Source organism: Bubalus kerabau, chromosome 11, assembly GCF_029407905.1.
Source record: "Bubalus kerabau isolate K-KA32 ecotype Philippines breed swamp buffalo chromosome 11, PCC_UOA_SB_1v2, whole genome shotgun sequence".
NCBI classification, from domain to species: Eukaryota; Metazoa; Chordata; class Mammalia; order Artiodactyla; family Bovidae; genus Bubalus; species Bubalus kerabau.
In genome coordinates, this window is record NC_073634.1 from 59327000 (window position 1) to 59339147 (window position 12148).

Below are 12148 nucleotides of genomic sequence, written 5' to 3' on the forward strand. Positions count from 1 at the left end.
AATTTAGAGTGTTAATTTTAAGCAGAGACTTCATACTAGACCAACCCATCACAATAAAATCTATAGGTGCTCTAATCATCTATTGCCAAAGTGGTAAGACATGGTGGTACAAAGTATGGTAATCTTAAGTCAAAATCCACCTGTAGGAGCTTTGCTTAGAAGGTGATTATATAACTACTAGTAGGCACTTTTAGGCTTCCTGAGTTGTCAAATAGATACAGCTGTTTCTGTGACAATGGTTTGTTGAGTATAAACACATGTGCACAAACAGCAGACGTCTTCCATTTTCCTTCACTAAAGTCATTACATATCTCACCTTCCTTTCTCCAGTTCACAAATAGTAGAAAAGAAACTCAGAAGAACACAACCCATCATCCTTAAATAAGAAATTTTATTGATAGGAATACCAATGACAATAACAGGCATTTACTAAATACTCTTCTGTGTCAGACCTTGTGCCATTATGAACATTAGCTAGGATTTGGAGTACCCATGAATCATTGAAATACTTACCAAGGTTTTGAATTTCATGGACTAGATATAAGAGGTTGTAGTAGCATTGCCAAATCCATATTTCATTTTAAAAGGTAAAGCAAAATAAAGCAACTTACTATCTTCTTTCATCCTTATTTAAAAGTAGCAAGTATTCTAATACCTCTAAATAAGTGAAAAACACAATCACAGGAGAAATTTTAAATTCTGAGTAAATTTACCTTTATATTATTTCATCAAATTCCTTATTTTTTCCTTGGTGCAGCCCAGTAAAGATTTGAGATGGGCTATCACAAAGAATTAAGCATAAGCATTTCAGAGCAGCAATTAGATATCATTCTCCATTTGCAGAGGTGGTAAGAAGACCTTCATTGATTTAAGTAAGGACAAGCATTTACTTCTTCCTCACATGGTTGGCTGTGGCTTTCTTTATCATTAGAGAGTGGGGTGTTAAAAGATATGATATGGCAGCCATTAGACTGAATTTTTCTTACCCTGAAAAAAATTGTTCATAATGAAAACATGGCAGTGGCACCTGCAAGGTGTGTTCATTTGGGGAGGAGTTTCCACATGCTCCAGAAAAGACAGATTCTCATTACTTTCCCCAGGAACTCTCTCACAATTTTTTTTTGTGTGTATCAGTTTACTTCCCTCTTGAAAATAGATCCACAAATTTTTACCCTCTTGTAAATGGATCATATTGTGTTAACCTTTAGTCAACCATTGAATTAAATTCTATTCTACCTGCCAGTGCAGGAGATGCAGGTTTGATCTCTGGGTTGGGAGGATACCCTGGAGGGGGGCATGGCAACCCTCTCCAGTATTCTTGCCTGGAGAATCCCATGGACAGAGGAGCCTGGTGAACTACAGGCCATTTGCTGTTTCAATTAAATGTCAACTGAGGTAAGTTGATAACCATGCAACAAAAAATTTGGGAGCCAAAGGAATGTCACAGTCACTTATTTCCCGAAAGGTAACTTGCTCTCCTCAAAGTAAGGGAAAGGATAAACTCTGAGGTAGCCTCAAATTCTCCTCAAGGGAGCACATACAGTTCTCAGGCAGATGATATTTCAAATATGGCAAGTGCTAAGAAAGAACTTACCAAAATTAGAATTACCAGCTGCCAACTGCTCGTTTTGCCAATTCACTCTGGATACTGTTGCCACCTCCCACACTCAAGCAATACAAGTTCTAACAGAGATTACAAACCAGTGATATACAGCCTTCCAATTCAGGCACTGTGTGAAAAATGAAAAATAGCCAGGGAAACAAAGACAGGAGTTGAGTGGAGCCCTTCAATATTTTTTTCTGGGACAAGTTACGTAACAATACATATAAAACTTGCATTACAAAATGAATAAGGAAAGATCTAGTCTTAGATCTCTGTAAATATGTTGTGTCAAACAAACAAAAAAAGGACATAGATATGAAAAGTGAGGTTCAAATGAAAAATACATGTTTAAATTTAAAAAACAGACAAAATTTTACTAAAGTTTATTTGTATTCTCAGAAGAATAAGAAGCTCTTGATGGAAAAAAAAAGCACTGAAGAATAATGAGGAAAGAATAATAATAATTATATCCATTTCTCAGTTTTGAAATTTTTTCATATAATTTAAGTCATCTTAATAGTATGTACTTTCTCTTTTGGAACCTAGAAGCTTCTGGAATCAGATAGCCCTCCATTTTCAAGTTTTGTTTATTATGCCCTTGACTAATTTTTTCATTCATTTTGTTTTGTTCTTCTTCTTCAATTGTACAAACAATATCTTATGGTTTATGTGGTCCATATCATCTTATTACTGAGATAGAGAAGATAAAAAAAACCAGAATCTATCATAGATCTGAAACTAAAGAGGCACTAAGGAATAAACCTGAGATGAAAAAGAAGCAAATTTATAACATTTAGGACAAGTTGGAGAAATGGTCAGTGGTTTGGCTAAGAACCAAAAAAGTAAATAATTTAGTAAATAAATGACTATTTGAAGCTATGTGGATCATGTGTTCTACAAAGGAGGGAAAACATAGGTTAGTTTTACTCTTCTCCATAAAACATTAGATTTCAAAAGGCAAATAGACCACTTGCAAAAAAACAAAACAAAACAAAACAAAAACTGAAGGGGAAGTCAATTCTCATAGAGTATTATAACCAGTCAGGATATCAATTTTGGATTAAAATTAAAGGAATTAAAGACAGTATTTGTAGCATACACAAATGCTTTCTTAAAAAATTACATTTTATTTAACTAAGATTTATATTTTATTTTGAGTTCCTCAATATTTTCCTAATGACTATTCTGCTCTAGGATTTTCCTGACTTAAAAAAACTACGATATAATTATTATCTGTTACTTTAGGGGACTAGCTTTGGGTACAATTGTTACACATCAATGAATAACTATTAAAACTTTAATTACTTTAATTGTTTATTCTCAAATTATATAGAATAGTCCTTTCATTATTCATGCACTTTTTCTTAAATGTTAATTTACCTTATCTCTTCTTGAATTTTCATTTTATCTTTTGAATTGATTCAATGAAATTCATGATTTGAACATCTTTTCATTTGCTGGTATTTCTGTTTCATGTCATCTGGGTAGCAAACTTAGAAGCTACCATTGTCTCAAGGCAATTTCCCAAAGCAATAACATTTGTTGACCTAAAACAAATGGAATGCCAGTTTTCTCTCCAACAAAGATGGGTTTGCTTGAGATCACTAGAGAATTTCAATTTGGGAGTCTGCAACCATGGAAACCTTAGTGCAAGTTCTCCACACAGCAAAGGAAACAGAACTCTTTTATACAGGGGAAAGGAAAGTAGGGAGGACTATAGTAAACAGAAAAGTAAAGTAAAAAGTCGCTCAGTCGTGTCTGATTCTTTGCAACCCCGTGGACTATAGCCTACCAGGCTCCTCTGTCCATGGGATTCTCCAGGCAAGGATACTGGAGTGGGTTGCCATTTCCTTCTCCAGGGGAGAAGTTACTGCTGCTGCTAAGTCACTTCAGTCGTGTTCCACTCTGTGCGACCCCATAGACGGCAGCCCACCAGAGTCCTTGGCTTTTCCTTGACTGAATCCTTGTTAGGAAAGAAGAGTCTTTCTTCTTCCTGTCGGGCTCTACTATTTTCAAAGGACCTGAGAGTCCCCCTCTTCTGATCTCCTCCACTGTTTAACTGAGGTTTCTGTTGATTAACTTTTTATACTTTCCCTTTTGGTCAAGGACTTTCTACGAAAGAATCAGTTTTTATGGTTTTAGTAGTTTTTTGTCCCTCAATGCTAGGAAGGACCTTTCTTGGGTGTAGTGTTTCATGTCAGAAGGAAAGTAAACAGATTAAAAACATACTAATGTCACATTTGAGTTATAAGGAGAGGTAGGAGGCAGAACTCTCAGACATTTTATATAAAGTACAAATGCTTTCAAGATTACAGATATTGGAGCTCATATGAAGTATTATGTAATCATTTAAGGTTTGGTGAAAAACTTCCAACAGATCTAGTCTGGATACCTTTGGAAAGCTGTCTCACCAGATATCCTCTGCTTCAATCCTGAGAATCTTTACTTTCAAGTTGGCTGGATGATGTTCAGATACAGGCAGGATTCACCAAGAAGTGGCAGTGACCTGTCTGCCAATGAAGGCTTCAGTCCAGTGTGAAAACATTCAGGTGGTCACTAAAACATATTTTATCTCCATGAGACAGAGGAAGTTGTATGAAACTCATTTTCCAGGTTTTCTTCCTAGTGGTCAATAATTTTTTGATAGAGAAAGTGAAGAAAAATTTCATGTGGAATTGGAACACAAAATACTCTGTTATTACTAACCTTAGCAGTTGTGATAATTAAAAAAAAATTATTGAAGTATAATTGATTTACAATGTTTGAGTTAGTTTCAGGTGTACAAAAAAGTGAATCAGTTATACATATAAACATATTCACTCTTTTTTAAGAATCTTTTTCAATATAAGCCATTAGAGAGTATTGAGTAGAGTTTTCTGTGCTATACAGCAGGTTCTTACTAGTTATCTATTTTATATCTGTATATGTCAACCCAATCTCTCAATTTACTCTTTCCCCACACCCTGGTAGCCATAAGCTTGTTTTATACATCTGTGACTCTACTTCTGTTTTGTAAATAAGTTCCTTTGTACCCCCTCTTTTTTTTTTTTCCACCCAAGGCGGATGGGTCATGGTGGAGAGGTCTGACAGAATGTGGTCCACTGGAGAAGGAAATGGCAAACCACTTCAGTATTCTTGCCTTGAGAACCCCATGTACAGTATGAAAAGGCAAAAAGATAGGACACTGAAGATGAACTCCCCAGGTCGGTAGGTGCCCAATATGCTACTGGAGATCAGTGAGGAAATAACTCCAGAAAGAATGAAGGGATGGAGCCAAAGCAAAAACAACACCCAGTTGTGGATGTGACTGGTGATAGAAACAAGGTTTGATGCTGTAAAGACCAATATTTCCTAGGAAACTGGAATGTTAGGTCCATGAATAAGGCAAATTGGAAGTGGTCAAACAGGAGATGACATGAGTGAACATCGATATTCTAGGAATCAGCGAACTAAGATGGACTGGAATGGGTGAATTTAACTCCGATGATCCTTGTATCTACTACTGTGGGCAGGAACCCCTTAGAAGAAATGGAGTAGCCATCATAGTCAACAAAAGAGTCCAAAATACAGTACTTGGATGCAATCTCAAAAATGACAGAATGGAATGGCTGCCGCTACCGGTGCTGTGGCAGCCTCGGCCTCCGCAGGTCAGGCAGAAGGTAAAAAGATCACCGATCTGCGGGTCATCGATCTCAAGTCCGAGCTGAAACGGCGGAACCTGGATATCACCAGAGTCAAGACTGCGCTCGTTTCCAGACTCAAGCAGGCTATTGAAGAGGAAGGAGGCAATCCAGATAATATTGAATTAACTGTTTCAACTGATACTCCAAACAAGAAACCAACCAAAGGCAAAGGATGCTGAGGAAGAAGAAAATGAGAAAGCTCTTCAAAGGAATCTAAAGACAGCAAGACATCATCCAAAGATGACAAAGGAAGTACAATTAGTGCTAGTGGTAGCAGTGGAAGCTCAATTAAAAATATCTGGGTTAGTGGACTTTCCTCTAATACCAAAGCTGCTGATTTGAAGAACCTCTTTGGCAAATATGGAAAGGTTCTGAGTGCAAAAGTAGTCACAAATGCTCGAAGTCCTGGGGCCAAGTGCTATGTCTTCAAGCACAGAGGTGTCCAGATGTATTGCACATCTTCATCGCACTGAGCTGCATGGACAGCTAATTTCTGTTGAAAAAGACACAAGCCTCGGTCAAAAAAGAAGAGAAAAGGTTGTCTGAGAAAACTGAAAAAAAAAGAAGGCAAGGATGCTAAGAAAACAGAAGGTAAAGATGAGAAGAATGATAATGGATCAAGTGGCCAGACTTCAGAATCGATTAAAAAAAGTGAAGAAACGAATAAGTTCAAAGAGTCCAGGACATATGGTAATACTAGACCAAACTAAAGGCGATCATTGTAGGCCATCAAGAAGAGGAAGATAGGAGAAAATTCATGGAAGAAGCATGGAAAAGGAGAGGGCTAGCTTAGATAAAAAAAGGGACAAAGACTACAGGAGGAAAGACATCTTGCCTTTTGAAAAGATGAAGGAACAAAGGTTGAGAGAACATTTAGTTCGTTTTGAAAAATTGCGCGAGCAATGGATCTTCGAAGATGAAGAGAGATTGCAGAAAGAGAGCGTCGAGAGTGAGAACGCATTCGAATAATTCGTGAACGGGAAGAACGGGAACGCTTACAGAGAGAGAGAGAGAGCGCGCCTAGAAATTGAAAGGCAAAAACTAGAGAGAGCGAGAATGGAACGCGAACGCTTGGAAAGGGAACGCATTCGTATTGAACAGGAACGTCGTAAGGAAGCTGAACGTATTGCTCGAGAACGAGAGGAACTGAGAAGGCAACAGCAGCAACTTCGTTATGAACAAGAAAAAAGGAATTCTTTGAAACGCCCACGTGATGTAGATCATAGGCGGGATGATCCTTACTGCAGCGAAAATAAAAAGTTGTCTCTAGATACAGATGCACGATTTGGCCATGGATCTGACTACTCTCGGCAACAGAATAGATTTAATGACTTTGACCACCGAGAGAGGGGCAGGTTTCCTGAGTTCATCAATTCCGTCTTCATCTTTTGATAGGAGAGAACGTTTTGTTGGTCAAAGTGAAGGGAAAAAACCACGTCCTTCTGCCCGAAGAGAAGATCTAGGTTTTGAAAGGTATCCCAAAAATTTCAGTGATTCCAGAAGAAACGAGCCTCCACCACTAAGAAACGAACTTCGAGAAACAGACAGACGAGGAGAATGAGATGAGAGGAGAACAGTGATCATTCATGACAGACCTGATACCACCCACCCTAGACATCCTCGAGAAGGAGGGCCCAATCCATCTAGACCAACCTCCTGGAAGGCTGAAGGAGGCATGTCCACTGACAAACGGGAAACAAGAGTTGAAAGGCCAGAACGATCTGGGAGAGAAGTATCAGGGCACAGTGTAAGAGGGGCTCCTCCTGGGACTCGAAGTAATGCTTCTGGCTATGGAAACAGGGAGGGAGACAGAGGAGTAATCACCGACCGAGAGAGTGGAGCACAGCACTATCCTGAAGAACGACATGTAGTTGAACGCCATGGACGGGACACAAGTGGACCAAGGAAAGAATGGCATGGTCCACCTACTCAAGGGCCTGGCTATCATGCTACAAGGCGAATGGGTGATGGCCGGACAGGAGCAGGCATGATAACGCAACATAAGAGTAATGCATCCCCAATTAATAGAACTGTACAAATCAGTGGCAATTCCATGCCAAGAGGAAGTGGCTCCGGATTTAAGCCATTTAAGGGTGTACCTCCACGACGATTCTGAAAATTACTTGCTGCCATGGTTTCAAGATAATTTATTGAAATCTCCTATAAACTTTACTTGACTACTTATGAAGAGGACCTCTGACTTGCTTGAGAGTTGTCAGACTTTTCCTTTTTCTCTTTTTTTAAAATTTAACATGATTGCTTTTCTCAATTTTGGAGAAGATGTTTAAATAGTTCCATTGTAACTTTTAATAGTTTTGTGTATCATTCAACTTTTTTTCTTGAAGCACCAAGACACATTGGAAAGGATAGGAATCAAAACCATTTTGTTTAACACTGTGTGAACATAAAGAGTAGTTTGCAGGTGTGTGGTACTGGTTTAATTTGCAGCATTAGCTCTGTGGTGTCAGGCTCTAGAGTTACTTCTTATCAACAAGAATTTTCAGCCTCCATTTTGAAGGCTGTTTAAGCTTAAGAAGTCTGCTGTTTAATTTTTAGAAAATAAGATTGTTCCTTGCATTTCTGAGTATTATGTAACCTATTTTTGCAGAAGGTACTGTTACATTAAGTGCATCTGTGTATCCTGGTTTTAAGAAATGTACTCTTTTTTGAAATAAACCTTCATATTCTGTATAGTTGCTAAAGCGTTGAGAACCTTTTTAATTGTAAAATGAAAACTGATTTTCAGTTTAGTGTAGCAGCACACTTGTTCAGGTTTGCATGGTATGAAACCAAATAGATTAATGAAACCTTGGCCATGAGATTTGTATCACTGAGGTTCTTAGACTGAGTTGTGCAGGTAAGTGCACTTTTAGGTAATCTGCACTGTTTGATGGATAAATTCCATCTCTGGGAATTGTGTTGGTATTAATGTTTCCATATTCCCAACTATGTTGAGAAGTGGAAAAACAAAAAACAAAAACCCAGGTTCTAGATTGGTGAATCAGTTGGGTTTTATAAATACTTGTATGTGGGAAGGCATTGTTGTCTCTTTGTGAAAATAAAAATCCACACCTGGAAAAAAAAAAAAAAAGACAGAATGATTTCTGTTTGTTTCCAAGGCAAACCATTCAATATCACGGTAATCCAAGAATATGCCCCGACCAGTAACGCTGAAGAAGCTGAAGTTGAATGGTTCTATGAAGACCTACAAGACCTTCTAGAACTAACACCCCCCAAATATATCCTTTTCATTATAGGGGACTGGAATGCAAGAGTAGGAAATCAAGAAACACCTGGAATAACAGGCAAATTTGGCCTTGGAGTATGCAAAGAAGCAGGGCAAAGGCTAATAGAGTCTGAAAAGAGAACACATTGGTCATAGCAAACACTCTCTTCCAACAACATAAGAGAAGACTCTACACATGGATATCACCAGATGGCCAATGCCGAAATCAGATTGATTACATTCTTTGCAGCCAAAGATGGAGAAGCTCTATACAGTCAGCAAAACCAAGACTGGGAGCTGACTGTGGCTCAGATCATGAACTCTTTATTGCCAAATTCAGACTGAAATTGAAGAAACTGGAGAAAACCACTAGATCATTCAGGTATGAACTAAATCAAAAACCTTATGACTATACAGTGGAAGTGGGAAAAAGATTTAAGGGACTAGATTTTATAGACAGAGTGCCTGATGAACTATGGATGAAGGTTCATGACATTGTACAGGAGAAAGGAATCAAGACCATCCCAGAGAAAAAGAAATGCAAAAAAGCAAAATGGCTGTCTGAGGAGGACTTACAAACAGCTGTGAACAGAAGGGAACCAAAAAGAAAAGAAGAAAAGGGAAAGATATATCGATTTGAATGCAGAGTTCCAAAGAATAGCAAAGAGAGATCAGAAAGACTTCCTCAGCGATTAATGCAAAGAAATAGAGGAAAACAACAGAATGGAAAGGCTGGAGATCTCTTCAAGAAAATTAGAGATACCAAGGGAACATTTCATGCAAAGATGGGCTCAATAAAGGACAGAAATGGTATGGACCTAACAGAAGCAGAAGATATTAAGAAGAGGTGGCAAGAATACATGGAAGAACTATGCAAAAAAGATCTTCACGACCCAGATAATCACGATGGTGTGATCACTGACCTAGAGCCAGACATTCTGGAATGTGAAGTCAAGTGGGCCTTAGAAAGCATCACTATGAACAAAGCTAGTGGAGGTGATGGAATTCCAGTTGAGCTATTCCAAATCCTGAAAGATGATGCTGTGACAGTGCTGCATTCAACATGCCAGTAAATCTGGAAAACTCAGCAGTGGCCACAGGACTGGAAAAGGTCAGTTTTCATTCTGATCCCAAAGAAAGACAATGCCAAAGAATGCTCAAACTACTGCACAATTGCACTCAACTCACATGCTAGTAAAGTAATGCTCAAAATTCTCCAAGCCAGGCTTCAGCAGTATGTGAACTGTGAACTTCAAGATGTTCAAGCTGGTTTTAGAAAAGGCAGAGGAACCAGAGATCAAATTGCCAACATCTGCTGGATCATGGAAATAGCAATAGAGTTCCAGAAAAACATTTATTTCTGCTTTGTTGACTATGCCAAAGCCTTTGACTGTATGAATCATAATAAACTGTGGAAAATCCTGAAAGAGATGGGAATACCAGACTACCTGACCTGACTCTTGAGAAACCTATATGCAGGTCAGGAAGCAACAGTTAGAACTTGACATGGAATGACATACTGTTTTCAAATAGGAAAAGGAGTACGTCAAGGTTGTATATTGTCACCCTGCTTATTTAACTTATATGCAGAGTACATCATGAGAAAGGCTGGGTTGGAAGAAGCACAAGCTGGAATCAAGATTGCCAGGAGAAATATCAATAACCTCAAATATGCAGATGACACCACCCTTATGGCAGCAAGTGAAAAGAACTAAAGAGCCTCTTGATAAAAGTGAGAGAGGAGAGTGGAATAGTTGGCTTAAAGCTCAACATTCAGAAAACGAAGATCATCACATCTGGTCCCATCACTTCATGGGAAATAGATGGGGAAACAGTGGAAACAGTGGCTGACTTTATTTTTCTTGGCTCCAAAATCACTGCAGATGGTGACTGCAGCCATGAAATTAAAAGATGCGTACTCCTTGGAAGGAAAGTTATGACCAACCTAGACAGCATATTAAAAAGCAGAGACATTACTTTGACAACAAAGGTCCGTCTAGTCAAAGCTATGTATGGTTTTTCCAGTAGTCATGTATGGATGTGAGAGTTGGATTGTAAAGAAAACTGAGCACAGAAGAATTGATGCTTTTGAACTGTGGTGTTGGAGAAGACTCTTGAGAGTCCCTTGGACTGCAAGAAGATCCAACCAGTCCATCCTATAGGAGATCAGTCCTGGGTGTTCATTGGAAGGACTGATATTGAAGCTGAAACACCATTACTTTGGCCACCTGATATGAAGAACTGACTCATTTGAAAAGACCCTGATGCTGGGAAAGATTGAGGGCAGGAGGAGAAGGAGACAACAGAGGATGAGATCGTTGGATGGCTTCACCGACTCAATGGACATGATTTTGGGTGAACTCTGGGAGTTGGTGATGGATGCAGGGCCTGGTGTGCTGTGGTTCATGGGGTTGCAAAGAGTCAGACATGACTGTGACTGAACTGAACTGAACTGTATCCTTTTTTTAGATTCCACATATTAACAATATCAAAAGATATTTGTCTTTATGTCTGTCTTACTTCATTCAGTATGACAATCTCTAAGTCCATCCATGCTGCTACAAATGGCATTCTGTTTTTTTCAATGACTGAGTACTAGTCTGTTGACATCTTCTTTATCAATTCCTCTGTTGATGGACATTTAGGTTGCTTCCATGCCCTGGATATTGTAAATAGAGCTGCAATGAACAAAGTGGTGCATATGTCTTTTTGAATTATGGCTTCCGCTGAGTATATGCTCAGGAATGTGATTGTTGGGTCATATGGTAGTTCTATTTTTAATTTTTAAGGAACTTCCATATAGTTCTCCATAGTGGCTATACCAATTAACATTCCAGCCTGCAGTGTAGGAGGAATCCCTTTTTTTCCATGCCCTCTTCAGCATTTATTGTTTGTAGTTTTTTTGGTGATGGACATTTTGACCAGTGTGAGGTGAAACCTCATTGAAGTTTTGGTTGATTCCCACTTCTCTAATTATTAGTAATTTTTATATGACAAAGGAGCTATGACTATATAATGGAGAAAAGACATTTTATTCAAAAAATGGTGCTGGAAAAACTGGACAAATATATGTAAAAGAATGAAATTAGAACAGTCCCTAATACTACACACAGAAATAGAATCAAAATGGATTACAGGCCTAAGTGTAAGGCCAGAAACTCTTTGAGGAAAATATAAGCAGATCACTCTTGAACATAAATTGCAGTAAAATCCTTTTGATTTGAGTAAGAAAATAAAAACAAGAATAAACAAATGGGATTTAATTAAACTTAAAAGCTTTTGCACAGCAGAGGAAACCATAAGCAAAACAAAAAGACAACACTCAGAAGGGGAAAATATTTGCAAACAAAACAACTAATAAGGAATTAATCTCCAAAATAGACAAACAGCTCATGCAACTCAAAAAGAAAAAAGAAAGAAAGAAAGAAAACAAGTAACACAATCAAGAAATGAGTGGAAGATCTAAATAGATACTTCTCCAAAGAAAACCAATAGATGGCCCAAAAGCACATGAAAAGATGTTCAAAATCCATTTTCCCGATCTTGAATGGTTTATTAACCAGTTTGATATGTCTAGGAGCAGTGAGAACAGGCTTCCCTGGCTTGTATTTCTCACAAGAGGGACAAGTGAGGTAG

The 12148-nt window shown here is 38.3% G+C and overlaps 1 pseudogene; it reads left to right on the forward strand.

Annotated features, from left to right (window-relative positions):
- Positions 1–5207: 5207 nt before the first annotated feature.
- On the forward strand, positions 5208–7981 carry LOC129623820 (SAFB-like transcription modulator; annotated as a pseudogene).
- The last annotated feature ends 4167 nt before the right edge of the window (positions 7982–12148 follow it).